This window comes from Anastrepha ludens, chromosome 6 (genome assembly GCF_028408465.1).
Source record: "Anastrepha ludens isolate Willacy chromosome 6, idAnaLude1.1, whole genome shotgun sequence".
In the NCBI taxonomy this organism is placed as follows: domain Eukaryota; kingdom Metazoa; phylum Arthropoda; class Insecta; order Diptera; family Tephritidae; genus Anastrepha; species Anastrepha ludens.
In genome coordinates, this window is record NC_071502.1 from 64,239,792 (window position 1) to 64,258,820 (window position 19,029).

Consider the following 19,029-nt stretch of genomic DNA (forward strand, 5'->3'; position numbering starts at 1 on the left):
AAATTCGACATTTTCAAGTGTGGTAAAAATATTGTTGTTTACGCTTCAAATAAAAAACTTATACTGACGTTTGTGCCTTACGACAGTAGCTCTCCAATGAATGTTTGGAAATGTGGATCGATGGAATAATAATCAAGTTACGCCATCTGTTGTAAAACCGTAACGAACTTATTCATAGTCCTACAATAATTTTATATATTTGAATTGCATTCTGTATAATGCAACTAATTGTGTTTTATTTTATTTTACTTTTATTTTTTATTTTTTTTATAGCATCCCAAAAAGGGAGTGTTTTACATTAATTGGCGGCAGCTTAGCGGCAAGCCAATAATTTATAACAGGTACAAAATATTACAATTAAATATATATAATATACAAATATTATACAAAATAGTTAACAAATTTACTAACAAGAAAAACGTTTACTGTAAAAAGTTTCGGACTATATGGCAAGAATTGAGTAAAGCTGCTTTCTGCATGTCGAAAATTAAATATTCTGGGAGTTGAAGAGTTTTGACATTGTCTGCTAAGTTTTTATTCACTATTCCGTGGGCTGAGATGATAATTGGTAGTATGTGCACCTTCCTTAGCTTCCACTGGCGTTTGACATCAATGCCTAAGTCAGAATATTTGGATATTTTTTCTGCGTATGTTTTTTGCATGTTTCTGCAATATCAACTATATAACCAGTCACTTGAGATTTATCAATAAGGAAAATATCTGGCCTATTGTGGTATCTTGTGGCATTTGTTAAAATTGTTCGGTCGTAATATAGAAGGTAGTTGGAGTCTTCTTGAACAGGTTCTGGGGTGTATCTGAAGTCCGGTATTTTGCTTGGATTGAAGTTGTACATCTGCGTCAGTTTTAGATGGATTATTTTCGCGATATCATTATGTCGCTTCAGGTACATAGAGTTTGCCAGTGTGGTACATCCCGCTAGCACGTGGTCTAATGTCTCACTTCGACTATTGCATCTTCGACATCTGTCTGCAGCGGCATTTGGATCTCGCATTACGTATTTAATGTAATTTCTCGTTGGAATCACACCATCTTGTATGGCGAAAATGGTACCTTCCGTTTCGGCAAATATCGACCTGTTGGTAAGCCATAAGTGCGACAATTTTTGGTCGACATGTGGGCTCAGCAAGTCTTTTCGATATACGCCGTGGACAGCCATTTCAGACCATCTTTGGATTTTTTCATCTATTGTGGTTGCGTTCCTGATTTCGTAAGGTTGATTCATCCGAAGTGGGGTATAATTATCATCCGCAGCACTTGCAGCCTTGTGCAGATCGGATTGGGAGCATTTATGTTGGAAATATGCTCTTATGTTCAAGATAAGTTTGTCATGCAGTGCTCCAACATCAATCTGTCCTCTGCCTCCCACTTTTCTAGGTAGCATCATTCGAACGACAGAGCTTTTTGGGTGACGTGACTTGTATTTAGTCATAATTTTACGTATTATTCGTTGTAGATTTTCTATTTCAGTAGATGACCATTTTACAATTCCGAAGCTATACGATACCACCGGGACGACAAATGAATTAATAGCGTGGATTTGGTTTTTCCCATTAAGTTGGGTTTTACAGACAGCGTGAAGGCGCCTTTTAAATTCTGCTATCAGATTTTTGCTCATTTTCATCGTATTTATGCTGCTGCTTTGCATAACTCCAAGATACTTGTATACCTCTCCCGACTCCATTTCTGTTATGTCGAGTCCGCTACTTTCCGCAGTTACATGTCGAGTAACCACTTTACCTTTAACTATTGTGATCTTTCGGCATTTATCAAGTCCAATAGGCATTTTCATGTCATTGGAGAAGGTTTCGACACATCTCAAAAGCTTATCTAGATGTTTGGAATTGCTGGCGAAGAGTTTAAAATCATCTACGTAAAAAAGATGGCTCAGTCGGAATCTTCCAGACTGTCCGTGTTTTAATACAAACCCATGTTCCGTCTCATTCAGGATGTGACTTAATTTTATTTTATTTTATTTTATTTTATTTTAATTTACTTTATACAATTTTTTTTATTTTAAATATTTTACCTTTATTTGATTCAAATCTATTATATTTTAACTTACATAATTTGTTTCATTTATTTTTTGTTTCATTTTAATTTACTTTTTTATACTATTTCACACAACATGGAATATTTTCAGAATTCCTATTTTCCTATTCAAAATGAGGAAGCACGAACATCCCAAATGACGCAGCCAAAGATGACGCTGAACACATTTTCTACCAATGCTCGCATTGTGGACTAGAACGGTGAAAACTGGTGGACGCAATCGGCTACATAGTCCCCGAAATTATCATTGACAGCATGAAAAGCAGTGAGTAAATGTGGAATAGCGTCAGCAGATTTGCGGAAGATAGTCTTCAGATAGATAGTCTTGTAATGCGAAATATGAAACGCCACTCTGAAGTAATGCGAATGAGATTCTTATGTGGGCAACGGGCACTTAACTCAAGCAAGCTGGCCATGCTATGACATTGACGGCGGCTTTGATGATTTCAAACCCCTTACCGTAAAAAAAAAAAATTTAATAAAATAAGAAATGCCATTTAATCTTATATCCCTACTTTATTTTATTTATTTTTTTTTTTGCTATTTAATTTAATTTCATTTTCATAGTTTAAGGAAAACGAAATCCATTATTTTCTCGGTAGATGGCAGTAGTGATCGATTCACGTAAAGCATCGATCAAAGAATTTAAAGTTTATGCTGGTTGCCTAGGTGATATTTGACACTAAAAAAAATTCGTTTGCTACTTTTTCTTTGTTTCACAAAAAAAAAATGTACGCAAAAATAATGGATTTATTTTTCCGCAACTAATATTTTATTTTTTCATAACTGAGGAACTGTGCTCTAAAGACACGAGGGGATCTGTGCGCATTTTCTTTTACTTCATTATTTTTTAATTATTTTAACAATAATTTAATTGTATTATATTTTATATAATTTTATTTCTTTTTTATTTTTAACTTACTTTACTTTCCTTTATTCTATTTCTTTTTTTCCTCGAACTTAATTAATTTTTTTTTTGCCGAGGTTAGTGAAATGTTCGACGCTTTTGGTACAGGGTGTGGAAGTCATTTTGAAGAATGTACCTTTTAGCTCAATTATATCCGAGTGTTATTTTAATCTATGTTATTAATTTGATTTAATTTTGTTTCATTTTAATTTATTTTTAACTTATTTTTGTTTTATTTCGACTTATATTTATGAATTTGATTTTAACCTGTTTTTTTTTTATTTTAGTTAAATTTATTTTTATTGTATTTTATTTTGGTTTATTTTAAGATAAGATTATTTTAGATAATATATTTTATTTTATTTTATTAAATTTTTTAAATATTCTTTGTTTGCATTTTATGCATTAAAATTCTTCTTCTTCTTAAATGGCGCTATAACCGCTTACGCGATTTTGGCCTAGTCGTTTCTTTCTCGTGCTAACCGGCGCCAATTGGTCACATCAAGTGAAGTCAAGTCCTTCTCCACCTGATGTTTCCAACGCAGAGGAGGCCTTCCTCTTCTTCTGCTACCACCAGCTGGTACCGCATCAAATACTTTCAGAGCCGGAGCGTTTGTATCCATTCGGACGACATGGATTAAAATTAATGGGTTGATTTTCGTTAATTTTATGCACTTTCGGAGAGCCTTACGGTGGCACCCAAAATTAATATACAACCATCCATTGCATTAGAAAATTGAACTTTGCATACTTTTCAGCAGCCTTTTGACATTAAAGTAAAGTTTGTTCCTAGCTTCTTTTTCATTAACCAACTCCTTCTACTAGAGTATATCGCATATAATAATTAAGTCTTATAACTGCCAAAATTGGCTTCAACAATTCGACTTTCTCGTTTAACAACAGACATCGCCGAACTTAGGAGGTGTTTCGTTTTTCTTTCGTTCTTTTTTAACCGAGCTCGAGGTAATATCCACTTACAAATATTTTAAAAGTTTGTATGTGCGACTGAGGCCTCAACGTTTCGCTCGTTCTGTCGCCACTGGAGAGGAACAACTTAATTTGCGGTCTGTCGCAGCCAATTCATAAAAATGTTTCCGTGTTCACATTTACATTTCTTTTATGACCCTTAAATCTCTCCACTGGACTTGACTTATCGCTCACTACTTTTATATGTTTTGATACACTGAAAAAAAAAAATGCACGCATTAACAATATAGTTAATAGTGGTCACGATCCAGCCAATTTCTCCAGCTGTATTGCAGTCACTTTTCGGTGATGGCCCCACTCAGCGTTGCTACGTTTGGTTTTTATTCATAGGGGAATTAAATTAAATTCAAAGCACTAAATGGACCACCCTGAATATGATACATGTAACATTTTTGAGGACTATTTGGCTTATTGGAGCCTGAGTTTCATGGACCTTTTCGTAAGTAATGCAGTTGACCACTCAAGTTAACAATTTTCACAAATTCGCCAGAATTTTTTTTCGGAGCGACTTCAGGCTACTGAGAAAAACAAATTACTCGCTCAAAGTGGCTCTCAACAGCCAGAAAATCACCAAAATTAACTGTTTCGAGCATCAGCTGGCGATCTCGGGCGAATAATGAAGCACACAGAATAATTTTGTTTTCGGAAAGTACTCACCATAATAAACAAATAACTTTTTACAATTGTTTAGCTTAAATTTTAGCTTCCAAAATATAAGATATTAAAAACCACACCTATAAGCTTTTCACGTACCCAGCGATAAGTTCACTTTTCATAGTTATGAAACACTTCCAAACTTTTGATATCCACCCTCTTTTGTCGGTTCCGGTTTATTTGGACGCCGTGGGACGTAACTACCATATTGAATTCGGAGACAGTGACACTAACTTTTTAAATTTTGATCTTTGATGCACCCACAATGTGTCTTTGTAAAGCTTTTACTCATCTTAGTAGTGGATTTCAGCAATTTTTATTTTCTCCACCACCTCAACTTGCACAAAAATTGGCACTAAATTCCAAATAGACGGTCTAAAATTACGTTTATTTTTCCCAGTGCAACCCTAATATAACCCCCACAAAGAGTGCATAAAGGCGCTTACTTGTTTCAGATTGTTTATGAAGAGCATTTAAAAACATACTTAAGCAATCTAATTATAGACGCCAACAGCCAATGCCTCTTTGCCTCTGAATAACGACTTGCTTAGCTTCAAATTAGGATTTAATTTATACGGTTCGGGTTTTTTCATGCCTACTGATAGGCGATTTAGCACCGTTAGTCACTACCCGCCAACTATGCCGTACGAATATAGATACATACAGACATTTATAGCTTTGACTGCCAAACGAAACAGTTAACACATTTCAGTGGCAGGAAGTGGTGCTAGCAAAAGTCCTAGCAAGGTTTGTAGTGTTGACGTAAATGAAATATTCATGCATGTGTGTGTGATCTACCTATTTGCATATTTCGGGCATGCAGAACAATTCCAAGGGTCAGTATTTGATTCGAGCCTAAATGAACGATTGGCCAATTCGTTTAATTGTTACTGTGGCTGCGCAACCATTGAGCTTTAGTGCCGCTTAAAATGTATACGACCAGCAACATTCACACATATTTGTCTACGCAGGGCACACCACCCCCCATTTGTACAAGTGTTTTATTTTTCTTTTTTTTATTATCGTTTTGTGCGATAAGCGATCACAATGACCCATTGTCATTTGCATATTTAGCAGCGCGTTGGCAGCTAAATTTCTCAGTTGTCGAAAAATATTTTTCGCTGACATGCAACTAAAAGAGTTGCACGACATTCAAGTAAGAATAGGCAAATAATGGAGGCATGGGAATGAATGTGAGTGTGTGCTTCGAGGAAGTAAAAGCACGAGTAATACCGATTTTATTAAACTACTCAGCAATTTAGCCAATCTGTCAAAGAGTTAAGGAAATTTCGTCAGGTAATGGAATTTAGTATTTCATGTGTCGACGCAGCGCCAATTGTGCCGCCAATGAATTTGACCCAGATATGTACTGATAAGCCAAGTAAAAATAAAAGAGTTTGACAAGCGCGGAATACCTTTCTTTTTTCGCATGTTTTCTTTTTCTGTTTTTTCTTCAAGATTACATAAACGAAAAATTCTTTAAGCTAATAAAGCTATAATTAATTCAAATAAGCATACACTTAAATACTTAGTGAAAACTATGAGATTAACAAATTGTATACTGTTGGTCGTAATTCATAGATATCTGGTGATATTTATAAATTTACAAACCTCATAATTTTTGTGTTACATATCATATTTAAATGGCTCTTTTGCATAATTTCGACGGTATTTGGGTGGAGATATGTGATTTGGAAGAGAGAGTGGGTAGTATTAGTTCGACTTCCAACAAAAGCTGCTTTCTTATCGCCAACCACTTAGAAACTTGCGAATGAAGCAATAAATCTGCAGTAAAAAGCAGAACTACTAAGCAAAGATTCTAGTTTCATCACACCAATTTGATGGAAGCATACCACGCTACCGTTGGCTGGGTGATGTCGTCAGGCTCTGAAAGTGTTGCGTTGGAAATATCAAGTGGAGAAGAGCTTTGCTTCACTTGGTGTGTCCAACCGGTGCCGGTTAGCACGAGAAAGCAATGACTTGCGCACTTTGTTAAACTCGGCCAAATTCGCATAAGCGATTATTGTGACAATCAAGAAGAAGAAGAGGGCATATTACCAGTCATCTCTCCCCCGTAAGATTTATAATTTTTGCTTATGCCGTCGAGCGGCAGTATACAAACATAAAAGCAATGGGCGCATAACGGCCAAAATAAAAATTTCCAGTAATCAAAATAATTTTTTTATTTAGTAAAAATGTTATTCCAAAACAAATTTAGATGATTAATTTTGCGAGTAATTGGTTTGAGAGTAACTAAAATTGTGTCAGCTGAAAAATTACCAATTAGAACTCAAATATTATTCTATGACTATAGGTAATAATGCTTGAAATAATAAGAATGGATGAAATGAAAATCACATAAATGTTGATGGGGTCAATCATCGGGGGCTCAGCTTACTAGTTCGTTAAGCGGAATAAAGAAAATGCAGAGGTTTTCCATTGAGATTTCGTAAGACATTTTTATAATATGTTAAAAATACAACTTGTGAGCATTGAGAAAAGCTGCTACTTCAGCTGCAAGAAAACTTTAAGTGAAATGGTAGTATTATCCTGCACTCTGTTAAATAACTATTGCTCTAGGACTTATTCCCTTATTCCTACATAATTTTGAAAATAATATAGGTCATTCTCGTACAAATACGAATATAAATACAAGTTTCAAACTGTGTGGAAATTGACGAAAAACGTTCAAAAAATTTCCATCAAAATTTTACACTTTTTTAATCAGAATTTTTAGAAGCATTTCGAGTATGCAGTGTTATAACCCATTGAATTTTAGTCCAACAAAGTTCAAGTTTGAACGCTCCGCGTGTGAAAGCTGTTTTAAAAGTGTGTTAGGATTTTGCCATGCTGATCATCTTTTTCGTCTCTCGAGGCATCGTCCACAAGGAGTTTGTACCTCCAGGAAGGACTGTAAACGCGGCATTTTACAAAGAAGTGCTCCTTCGGCTGAAAAACCGCGACCCCCGGGTTCGGCGCGACCTCGTCAACAATTGGACCCTTCATCATGACAATGCACCGGCGCACATCGCCTTCCTCTGCACCTCTGCATTGGCCAAGATGGGGGTTCCGGCGCTTTCCACCCCTCCCTACAGCCCAGACCTGTCCCCTCCGGACTTCTTCTTGTTCCCGCGCCTGAAAAGAAACCTGAAGGAGAGGCGTTTCGACTCCATCGAGGTGATCCAAGAAACTGTGACAGCCGAATTTAACGCGATTCCGGCGGATGAGTTTAAAAAATGTTTCCTGCAGTAGAAGGACCGCTACCAGCGGTGTATTGATGCTCATGGATGCTGAGGGTCCTATTTTGAAGAATATTAGTTGTATAGACCAAAAGGTTTAATAAAACTGCTGAAAAAAAATAAGGCTCATTACTTTTCAATCAAACCTGTACTTATATTTCGAGTCTTCAATGTACGTAGAGAACCATTAGACACAAAAAGGGTTTCGGAAAATTTAATTTGGGCATTGATTTCATGGTTTTTTGTGAAATTTGGGGTAGAGCCCACAGATAATTTGGTCTACGATCACTTAGTACAACTCGAGGTATGGCTCAGAAAGAGCTAACAAGATCAAATGTTCTATATAAAATGTGACAAAACTATTCAACTAATATTTTCTATAAGTTAAAAAAAAACATCAAAAATGTAAAACCTAAGTCAAAAAATGCTAAACAATTCCTAAATAAAAAGCGCAGTGTAGGACCAATAGTGCGTGTAAACGATCAAATGAGCAAATTTTTGTATTTGGATACACACCAGCATATAATGGAGTCCTTTTTGTATGAGCCTAAGCCACTTAATTGGACATCTATTCAGGGCAATGACCCGAGGCACACCCAAACTGCAGTGAAGCAATAGTACCATAGAAATCAAATTAAGGTACTGGAATAGCCTGGGCAGAGTCCCGACTTGGCTCCCTTAGAAGACTTATGGAATGTTATTAAAATAAAATTCGAAAGTAAAAACTAAAAAAAATTATGATAATTTCCGGGGCAAAATCCAGAAAGCAAGATGCTCAATCTTAATATCTTTTGGAGGGAATGGAACGAAGATGTGAATAAGTGATAAAAACCAGTTGATAGAGCACAAAATACTAACATGGTTCTTACTATATGTACCAGTTGTATACCTATGAAGTGAGACTTTCAGCTATTAGTCCATAGATGTCGCTAGAAGTATTTTTAAACCTTCCCAAATATCTTGTTTTTTTCCTCTGTCATCTGTCAACAATATTCTGTTCATTGTTTGTTACGTTTCATACAACAATGCATTTTTGAACTCTTAAAACTGTCGAATTTCGTGCCTTCAAACTACGATTTGCCGACATCGTTGATTTTCTGTTATCAATTGAAGAAACGCTTCTCCCGGTTCAAAAGGAAGCCTTTTTTGCATCGAATCGTTACGGGTGATGAAAAATGGGTGTATTTCTCCAATCCCAAGCGTAAATGATCGTATGGTCTGCCCGGCCACAAGCCAAAAACAACAAGCCAAAAACAACGGCCAAACCAAATCGCTTCGGCCGCAAGGCAATGCTGTGTGTTTTCTGGGATCAGCGTGGTATGATTTGGGACGAGCTATTGAAACCAGGTGCAACAGTTGTCAGTGCACGCTACCAACGACAATTGGCCGATTTGAACAGCGCTATACCCCGAAAACGCCCAGAATATGCCGTTCGACGTCTCAAAGTAATTTTTCTTGATGACAATGCACCGCCACATGCACCGCCATCTCGAACAAGAGCGACCCGGGAATTGATGGAGACGTACGATTGGGAACCGATGGTGCATGCGGCTTACTCAGCTGACTTGGCGTCTTCCGATTATCATTTGTTTGCATCGATGGGCCACGCACTTTCCGAGCAGCGCTACAATTCTCGCGAAGAAGCCAAAAAATGACTCGATGATTGGTTTGCGGCCAAAGACGGCCAATTTTTTCGGCGTGGCATCCACAAATTGCCTGAGAGATGGGTAAATTGTGTCGCTAGCGATGGCTGTTATTTTGAAGATTAAATTTGTCACCATTTTTTGTTAATAAACGTTTGAAATCGAAAGAAAAATTCTCATTTCATAGGTATACACCTTGTATGTATCTAAAAACCACCTGCATAATGTTGTATCTGACCTAAATGAAAATTAGAAAGAAATTAGACCAAGATTACAATCATTTCTAATGCAACCCAGAATCTGGAAAATTCTCACAGGACTAACTATCTCTATCTCTGTCTCTATTCTTTTCTATCTCTTTCTCTGATACTTTTCTCCCTCCCTCCTTGACTATCTACCCCCTTTCCAGAGCTTCAAATACAATGGGCTCTTTAGCCTGAGTGTTTTAGGAGCCACCGAATCTCCTGGTGCTCCTTGGCTCGACGTTTTCAAATTAAAATTCAACTTCAATGCAACCCAAACTAATTATTTTTTTTTAATTTTCGCTTTTGTTTATTATTATTTCAATTGCCGAGCTGATTGATAAATCTCTCAAATACATTTCATCAGGAGCTTATTCCCTAGCTCAAATAAAGTCCCATGCAATTCACCAACGCGTCGCATCGCGCTCTACTCCTACGACCAAGGCTAATTACAGAGTCCCCTGAGCCACGAAGTTCAAGAAATTTATAAAAAGTTCTTTACCCGCACCTCACTGGTATGCGCTAACAAATCTTACGAGCCATCAAGTCTGAATAAATCAACCGTAAACGAGCTCATCCAGAAACTCGGGTTATACTCCCCCAATCCCCGGCCATCCCACTCTGCCCAAGCTAATCACAACCATTAATTTGTGCTACTAGAAGGTCAAACATTAAATTCCCATTACTAAATTACTGATAATCCCTATTATCCCAAAGGGTTTATCTCAATGCAGCCCTGATTTTGTTTGCCTTTCACGCGTTGTTTTACTTGGCTTTACTTTGAAAGCTTCTATGGCCCAATGATAACTTTGAATTATGTCAGAATAAAAGGAAAAAACGAAGTGGCGGGTGCAATTAAAATATCAAAGATTGACAGGTGCCGGAGGGTATCAGAAATTTGAAGATGTTCTCGTAGAAAGATATTGATGGATTTTTTGTTACTCTGCTAAAAATCTGTCCATCATTAATCAAGCCATTGAAAGTAATTTTCAACAAATCTCTGTTATCCGACGTAGTAATTAATGATTAGAAGCAAACTCTAATCGCTCATCGTTCAAAAATCGTAATAAAATAATTATTAGAAATTATGGGTTCGTATTAAAGCTATATTCTGGATCTAAGGTTCTAGACTGCATCATCAAATAACTGTTTTTTAACTCTAAGCAATTCATTTGAACTCATTGGACGATCTGCTATAACTAATCTGGAGTTATTTTTGATGTTTGTTTTTCTGCTTTTCAAATGGGTTATCAGATTGATATTATCTGTATGGATTTCTCAAAAGCCTTTGACAGGATCTCTCACACAATTTTTTTGATTAAACTTTTTAACCTGGGATTCTATTCGGTTTAAACCGGTGTATTAAATCATATATGAGGTGTGTTCGAAAAGTATCGCGAATTTAGTGTTTTTTCAAGTTATTTATTTATTCATTAATATCTATTTTGTCCCGTTCTAAGTATTCCCCCTAAGCTATTATGCACTTGTGCCAACGTTTTTTCCAATCTTCGAAGCACTTCAAACAATCATTTTTTTCATCTTGTTCAGCTCCTCCGGCATCGGCACCACAGTCTTTATCTCGTCAATCCTAGCGTAGCGTCGTCCTTTCATGGGCCTCTTCAGTTTCGGGAACAAGAAAAAGCCACAGGGGGCCAGATCTGGGCAATACGGTGGCTGTAGCATCATTAGTGTGTTGTTTTTGGCCAAAAAATCGCGCACAAGCAACGATGTGTGAGCAGGGGCGTTATCGTGATGCAAGAGCCAATTTTTGTTCTTCCACAAATCTGGGCGTTTCAGCTAATATTCCTTATTGACCGTTTTACCCTGTGGCAAAAACTCATGATGCATAACGCCCTTGCAATCGAAGAAAACGGTAAGCAAAACTTTTGCATTCGACCGAACTTGGCGCGCTTTTTTCGGTCTTGGTTCGTGCGGCAGCTTCCATTGAGATGATTGAGCTTTGGTTTCCATGTCATAACCATAAACCCACGATTCCTCACCCTCTAGACCAAATTTGGGTCGTCGCGGACAGAGTCCAACATCTCATTAGCAATGTTCATGCGATACTGCTTTTGGTCGAAAATGACCAGTTTTGGTACGAATTTTGCGGCCCATGCCCAAATCATTGAAAATAATCGAATGGTACGAGCACGAACCAATCGATATGTCTAGGTTCTCAGCAACTTCTCTAACGGTGATTCGACGATTGGCCAATACCATTTTCTTCACTTCATCAATTTTTTCGTCTGTTGTCGAAGTGCTCGGGCGTCCGACATGCTTTTCGTCGTTCACATCTTTTCGGCCTTCTGAGAACATTTTGTACCACCGATAAACTTTGCTTTGGTCCAAAGTAGTCAACATTCGGAATGCATCCGCGCACTTAATTTCGTTTTTCATACAAAATTTGATACAGGTTCTTTGATCCGCCTTTTTGAATAGGTACAAATCGAAGACGAGCCGAAACATGTGCAAGCAAAGCAGCTGTCAACAATTAACTGAACATTCAAAATGGCCGAACTCGTCGGCATGAGTGAGAGACATGAGTACCAAAAAATCGTATATTTGGTAGGTACAGTTTTGTTGTTATTGATAGAATTTTGGTATTCCCCATGGAAGCATATGAGATTCGCTTTTCATTTTATTTGTTAATTATGTAAGCTCTCCCTTTTCATGTCACCAAATCATTTTTCTAGACCTCATTATCCAAGCTGTGCCTCATATCGAGTTTGGCTTACATGTTTAGATGTGGTAAATGAAATCAAATATTATATTTAGGGATATATTCTGATTCAAAATATTGTTTTGTTCCACACATTAATTATGCTAGTTCTAAATATTGATCCATGGTAGGTAGGTAGAAGTGTCAGTCGGTCTCTCGACCAGCTCGCATAGACCGTTGCCGATTCATTGTGACACCATAGTAGCAGTTTATCTGCTACTCCTCGCTAAATCATATTTTTATAAGTGCAAACCCACTGATCTGACTGGCACTTGTATTCCTCAGGTCATCAATACAATTTAAAAGCGATGGGACAAAGTAGCTAAACCAAGTGGCATGCCACGCGGGACAATAACAGAAAAGCGTCTAAGGGACTCCTCCACCTCTACATTCTTGCAGTTTTTGCAATAGTCGCAATGAGGTACATTCATTCTTCAAGACATAGGAGGCAGTAGCCTGTGATCAGAGCAATTAACATAGAAACGTTTTTCCTTGACCGATTAAGTAGCGCCATGAAGCGTCTAGTGTCCAAATTTTTTCTGTAGCATTACATGCCAGACTATCAACCCATCTCTCTGTTGGCTGAAGTGGCAATGACATGAATTAGTGACGCCCCAAGAGATTTAATAGACGCTTGTCTATAGATTTCTCACATTTTTGGCTAAGCAGATATCTAGCCCATTAATGGCTAGAATTTCAGCCTGAAATACGCTCAGAGCCATACACGCTAAAATACTTGTCCATCCGATATTGGAGTTGTTGTTTTTATTTGGAGGCCTTATCCCCGAATTTATATAAATCGATTAGAATCTGTACAAGATGTGTTTATCCGATTTGTGTTGCGCTTCCTATATTTCTCAGAACCTTTACGTGCTTATAATTCTCAATGTCAATTGATTCATTTAATGGCACTGCATAATATAAGAATTTTTTGTCAGCCTCTTTCCTATTAGATATAGCTACCGGCTCCGTTGATTGTTCCTATCTTTTGGGTAGAATACATTTTAATGTGCCGTGGGTTTTGCGGCATTTTGGATTGTTTCAGATTGCCTCCAGCAAGTTTGGGTATAGCTTAAATACACCGTTTATTAGAACACTCTTCGAGTTACTTACTTAATTTTACTTGTAACCTGACTTTACTGGATTCTGAATAAAATCACAGATATCAAAGAATAATACACTCAATGTAGGGTAACAGAAGAAGCACATAGGAAAAGTAAGTTTGTTTATTGCAAAAAAATATTATGGTAAGGAAGGCTCTACTTATTTTCTCCTTCATATACTTTTCGGAACCTCTCATTTTTCTTAGCCCATTTTGTGATCATAGAAAGTGATTAAATGCCTCTCTGAAGCAAATAAATTGAGCTAACTTATAAGCATTCTTTGAGACGACAAAAATTAATACCTTACCATCAGATGCCAACACTCCAAACGAATCCCTCATGTAAAGTATTTTAAATTATTCACGTAAAGTTACAGTCAATATTTCAATCTTAAAACAATCTCCAACATTTGTTGCCACTTTGAAATATTCCATTAAGCATCGTTTCTATTCCAATTGCAAATAATCTCCAGCGTAATTAATTTCGAGTGTACGTTTGACAGCAGCACTTTTTTTATAAACTTATTCACAATAATATCACGTCACTCACAATCAATCCTTTAAATAAATTTATTTTCTGAGCGAAGCTACATTCACATAATCACAAGAAGGAAGAAAAAGGAATAAAAAAGCGAGCTCTGACGGATTGGCGCAATGAGCAGAAAAAAACTGTTGCCGTTCCGAAACGCACCCTGTCACTCGACCGTCAAAATATCAACTAATGACTCGGCATCGCTCATTCGGATAAACAGAGCCACCAACCGCACCACCAGCAAAATGCAAAAACAAAACAAATATCTTCCACGCGCTGTGACTCGCTTCAACTGCGGCAACAACAATATACATAAACACTGACCGATACCACCAACACCAACAGCTTACCGTGCCTTCTATGGAGCCAAAAACCATTGTCACCCAACAGCACCAACCACATCAGATACAAATGCGCTCACACTCACTTTGGGAGAACGAGTGAGTATGTGTGTGTGTGAACTCACGCGAGTGTAACCGCCGACCGTTGCGAATGCCAAGCAACGTAAAATGCCGTAACGAGAAGCAAAAGAAGAAGCAGCACACATCAATAGCACGATCACTCACATACACACATACAGCTCAGCGCGCGCAAGGAGGAGGCGTAACAATACCGCAACGAAAAGGCTACGCTATGAGTCAAGTCCGGGCGGTGCGGCAAGAGGCTGCCAACCGGTTCCACGAGATTGCTGCACGACCAGGTAACATTTCAAAACGGGTTTGCGGCCAACCAGCAACGCTCTGGCCACGGCGTCCCATCATTTGTCATACCACTAAGTGATGAAGTGCGCGCTGATTGGCTGCAACGCTAGACCGATGGGCGTAGCAACGCAGCACTTCGTTATGGTGGTACTATATTCCAACTCAGCAGCAAACAAGTATGAGTGTAGTGAACACACACTTACACGCATTGTTGTGCTCTTCTTCATACAAAGGCGGAGAGTGAGTCTGGTCGCATGCAGTGGTATGTGTGGATATGTGGGTTGGTGGTGTTTTCGACATTTTGAGGAGAAATATTAACAGCTTGGAACAGTGTGACAGTAAAACAATATCGTGATTTTTTAATGGAGTATACACGGTACAATACGATGGGAACATTTTTTTGTTAGAATGTGTAACTATTATTTTTTTTTGTCTTACCTCAGCTTTAACTTCGATTGTTTCATGAAAATTCAAAGCGTATGTTAGATAAAAAATTGGTATATGTATAAAAATTACCCTATGCATAGCGCTCTTACTTCTAGCAGATTCGGCTGTAATTCATGTAATACCATACCTTCCCTTGTTTTTCTTCTAATGGCCTCTGGACGATCAGCAATCGAATTCTATTGGAGGCTATGTATGTACTTATGTGTAGGTAATAGTAAAGAAATCAAGTGGCATATAATACTAATAACAAATAATTGGAATAATAGAAATGAGCAAATAATTGCCATTATCTTATTTTTACAAAAAATATTTGCTCTAATAATTTGGAATTGAAGTAGAATTGAATACAAATCATAAAGTGACGCACAGCTTCTGGACTATTTTTTTAATATTTTATATACATATGTATGTTTTTTATATCTGTGGACTTTCGAAAAAATAACTTTAGTCAACTTAACACTTTTAATATATGTATCAAATTATTTGGTTCTAAGTTCTATTAATCTTTGATAGAGTTAAATAAAAACATTAAATTTTTCTATGTAGCAAAACCAGTGGCAGTGAAGTGAGGACTTTGGTTAAAAGTGAAAAGTGATACACAGATATGTATTTCTTAAAAACCGTTTCTAGAGTTTCTTTTAATATCAACGAACATAAGCGTCGATTAAATTCACGCACATTAAAAATACCAAATAAAATATTGATAAAAATTAAATTTTGAAAATTGAACTCTCCACCAACAATTGTCTTGCTTTTGTACATTGATGAATGAATTTTTTTATGGACCGGCATTTTTTGTCTGCCGAAGTATGTGAGAAAACAAAAACTATGTTTTAGATGAATTTAGCCTGCAAATAGTTGGTTTAAATAAGAAATCATCGACTATCGTTCAAAATATTGGTTCAGAGCTTTTCTTTTTAGAGTTCCAGCTAACAAATGATTTTCATCGACTCTCTGAATTACACGATACTGTACGCTAGTCTTGAAACCTTTTCTTTAAAAATAGTCTCCGAAGAGAATGCCCAACCTCTGATTGATTAATTCAATTACCCAAAGCTTAACATTAGCAATATTTTACACCTGTTGGTGCGTAACTACCATTCGGAATTCGGAGTACGTAGGTTCAAATTTCCGAGAAACACCAAATTAAAAAAAAAAGTGTTTTTATAATAGCGGTGCATTCATGCATTTCTGCCCTGAAAAAGCTTCTCGTAAAAAATATCTGTCCTTCGAAGTCGGCGTAAAACTGCAGGTTCCTCCATTTGTCCATTTGTGGAGCAACATCAAGACGTACACCACAAATAGGAAGAGGAGCTCGGCCAAACACCCAAAAAGAGTGTAAGCGCCAATTATATATAAATATGTACCATAGTTTTTTGAAATATATGTATAATGATGTCGAATTTATCCCGCCCTTTACCAGAGTTGTCAAATTTTCGTTTACTTTTCTCAGCATATTCATAGGGGGTAACGTTTTATTTTCTCAAACTAATTTGCTCGCACTAGGCGCAGGTGTGGCATTTTCTACACTGTGATGACCGTTCTTCAGTTGAGTTTTGCTTATTTATGTGCACATATTTATTTAAATAATTATACGAAAATTTTAATTGTTACAAAAGAATTGAAGTAATTCGTTATATTTAATTATATTGTATATAGTTTTGTGGGAGTGTTGAATTTTTCTTGTTCTTTTCTCCAATAAAATACGCACCGTTTTCACAGGGAGTATGCCAATATTTTCGGAATGTCGGCATATATTGAGGGAACATTTATTTTGAGAAAAGAAAGCACTATAAGTTTATAATGTAGGCTCATATATTACATATACATTTGCAGGCCCGACGAGAGGGGGGGGGGGGATCGGGTACTTTTCCCCCGGGCACGGAGTTTTCAGAGGGGCCCGGACTCGAGGGTAATTCCAAGAAATTTCCTGTTTGACAAAAAATATAGTAAATAATACTTTTACCGGAGTTCCGTCATAGACTTTTTTTGGTGTCACCATATCGAATGTTATGATCACGATTACGAAGAATAAATATAATATGGTGATACAAAAGTATATATTATTGAACTCTTATTAAAATTGAACATTTTATGCTACTGATTTATAAGGTAATTAATAATTATAGTGATGATTAGATTAAATTTAGATAGTTGTATTTTAAATGAAGACCAATTTTGAAACGTAGCTATTCTTTAAAGCAATTTGTCCTTACGTTGATAAAGAATTAAATTAAAGAATAAAAGTCTGGTGAAGAGTTTTCTAAAATTCATTTTAATCAATATTTCATAATTAATTCAATCAAAAATTTTATCAATGAGTTTTTCAATGTTTAAATGTTATATCACTATAACATAATACGCATTTTGATAAATAAAAAAAATTTGGAGGGGCCCGCATCTCAAGTTTCCCCCGGGGGCCGAATACTCTCTCCACGGCCCTGTACATTTCTATATGTATTTTTATGCATACTTGTGTTCCTGTATTTGTAATCATGCGTGCGCATGTATATTCTACAAAAACCTATGAAATTTATTCATTTGGTATTTTTCTGTTTTTTTTTTACAATTTTTTTGTCTTCTTGTTCTACTGTGCCATACAACCACACTTCAGTTGAATAGAACGGGATCAATAAATGTGCTATGTCGTCATCACATTTCCCTTAGAATAAAATATAATAAGCAAAACTTTTCAAACAGTATGACTGGAAATAAATACTCTCTCCAAAGAGTGGAATGAGCAGTCAAACGGCAAATGGGCACAATAATACTAAGAAGGTCAGAGAGGGCAACAGTATTACGTAGTGAGGGTAAAACGACAATGCGTTGCTGGAGCATAACTTTTTGCGTAACTGTTTCACCCACGTTACGGCCAATCGGCAAAGCCAGAACAGAAGAGAACGATGCTACACAACTACATGCATACCTAAAGCACCAGCCACAGTTACATTTTCTATCCGAGTCGAACCGGAGCAGAAGCTAGAGTCAGAGCCGAAGCCATGGAATGCTATGCCATGCCAAGCCACGGCAAGGCCACAAGCCGTGGCATGAAACGCCCCTCTCAACGCTACACGCTCCTTTCTCACACAATCTTTCACATAAGGTTGATGGTATAAGTGACATCGCGCCATTTTGTTACTGGCAGGAAAATTGAAAATGTAGCGTGAGTGGGTGTGGGATGTGGCAGTGGGCGTAAAGTGAATGCTATACGGAACAAACTGTGGCAGCGGCTCAACACAAAACGTTAATTGAAAACGACACAATTGTTTCTCGCTTCTTGTATTCTGTATGTGTTTGTTCGTGCTTTTGTGCGGCATTTCAGTGAAATCCAAATGAAAGCCTTCAACGAGTGCCGCTGTCAGATAAAAGGCAGTTTGAGGATGGCGTAATACTTTCTGAGAATTGTCGGGCACGGAAAGGCGAGGTAGTTGGTAGGTTTTGTATTAATTGAATGTTGAATTCGTTAAATCGTGATAAGCCAATACTCAATGGATTTGAGTGCGTTGCGATGAAAGGCCTTAAGTTGAGTAGGGATAATTTTTTATTAAATAAAAATCGATTGAATGGTGTAATTAAAAAGGGTGTGCATTACTTTCTACGGAGAGAAATGCCAAATAAATATATTTATGTACGAGTGGGTTAAACCAGTTTTCCCTAAATACTTCTTTTCGTCGCGCAAAGTTAACTTCTTGCGCTGGAAGTTAATTTTAAAAAACCCGTGACAATTTAAAATGGTTTCTTGCTTGTATCAGTTTTTATAAAAGCTTTTGGTATTTTTTAAGAGTT

The 19,029-nt window shown here is 37.0% G+C and overlaps 1 protein-coding gene across 1 annotated transcript in view; it reads right to left on the reverse strand.

Annotated features, from left to right (window-relative positions):
* The window catches only part of LOC128868042 (paired box pox-neuro protein-like), a 57,786-nt gene extending 43,677 nt beyond the window's left edge, over positions 1–14,109 (reverse strand). Inside the window, 1 exon segment of the mRNA XM_054109763.1 lies at positions 13,872–14,109. The gene's annotated coding sequence lies outside the window, so the exon portion shown is untranslated.
* Positions 14,110–19,029: the final 4,920 nt, after the last annotated feature.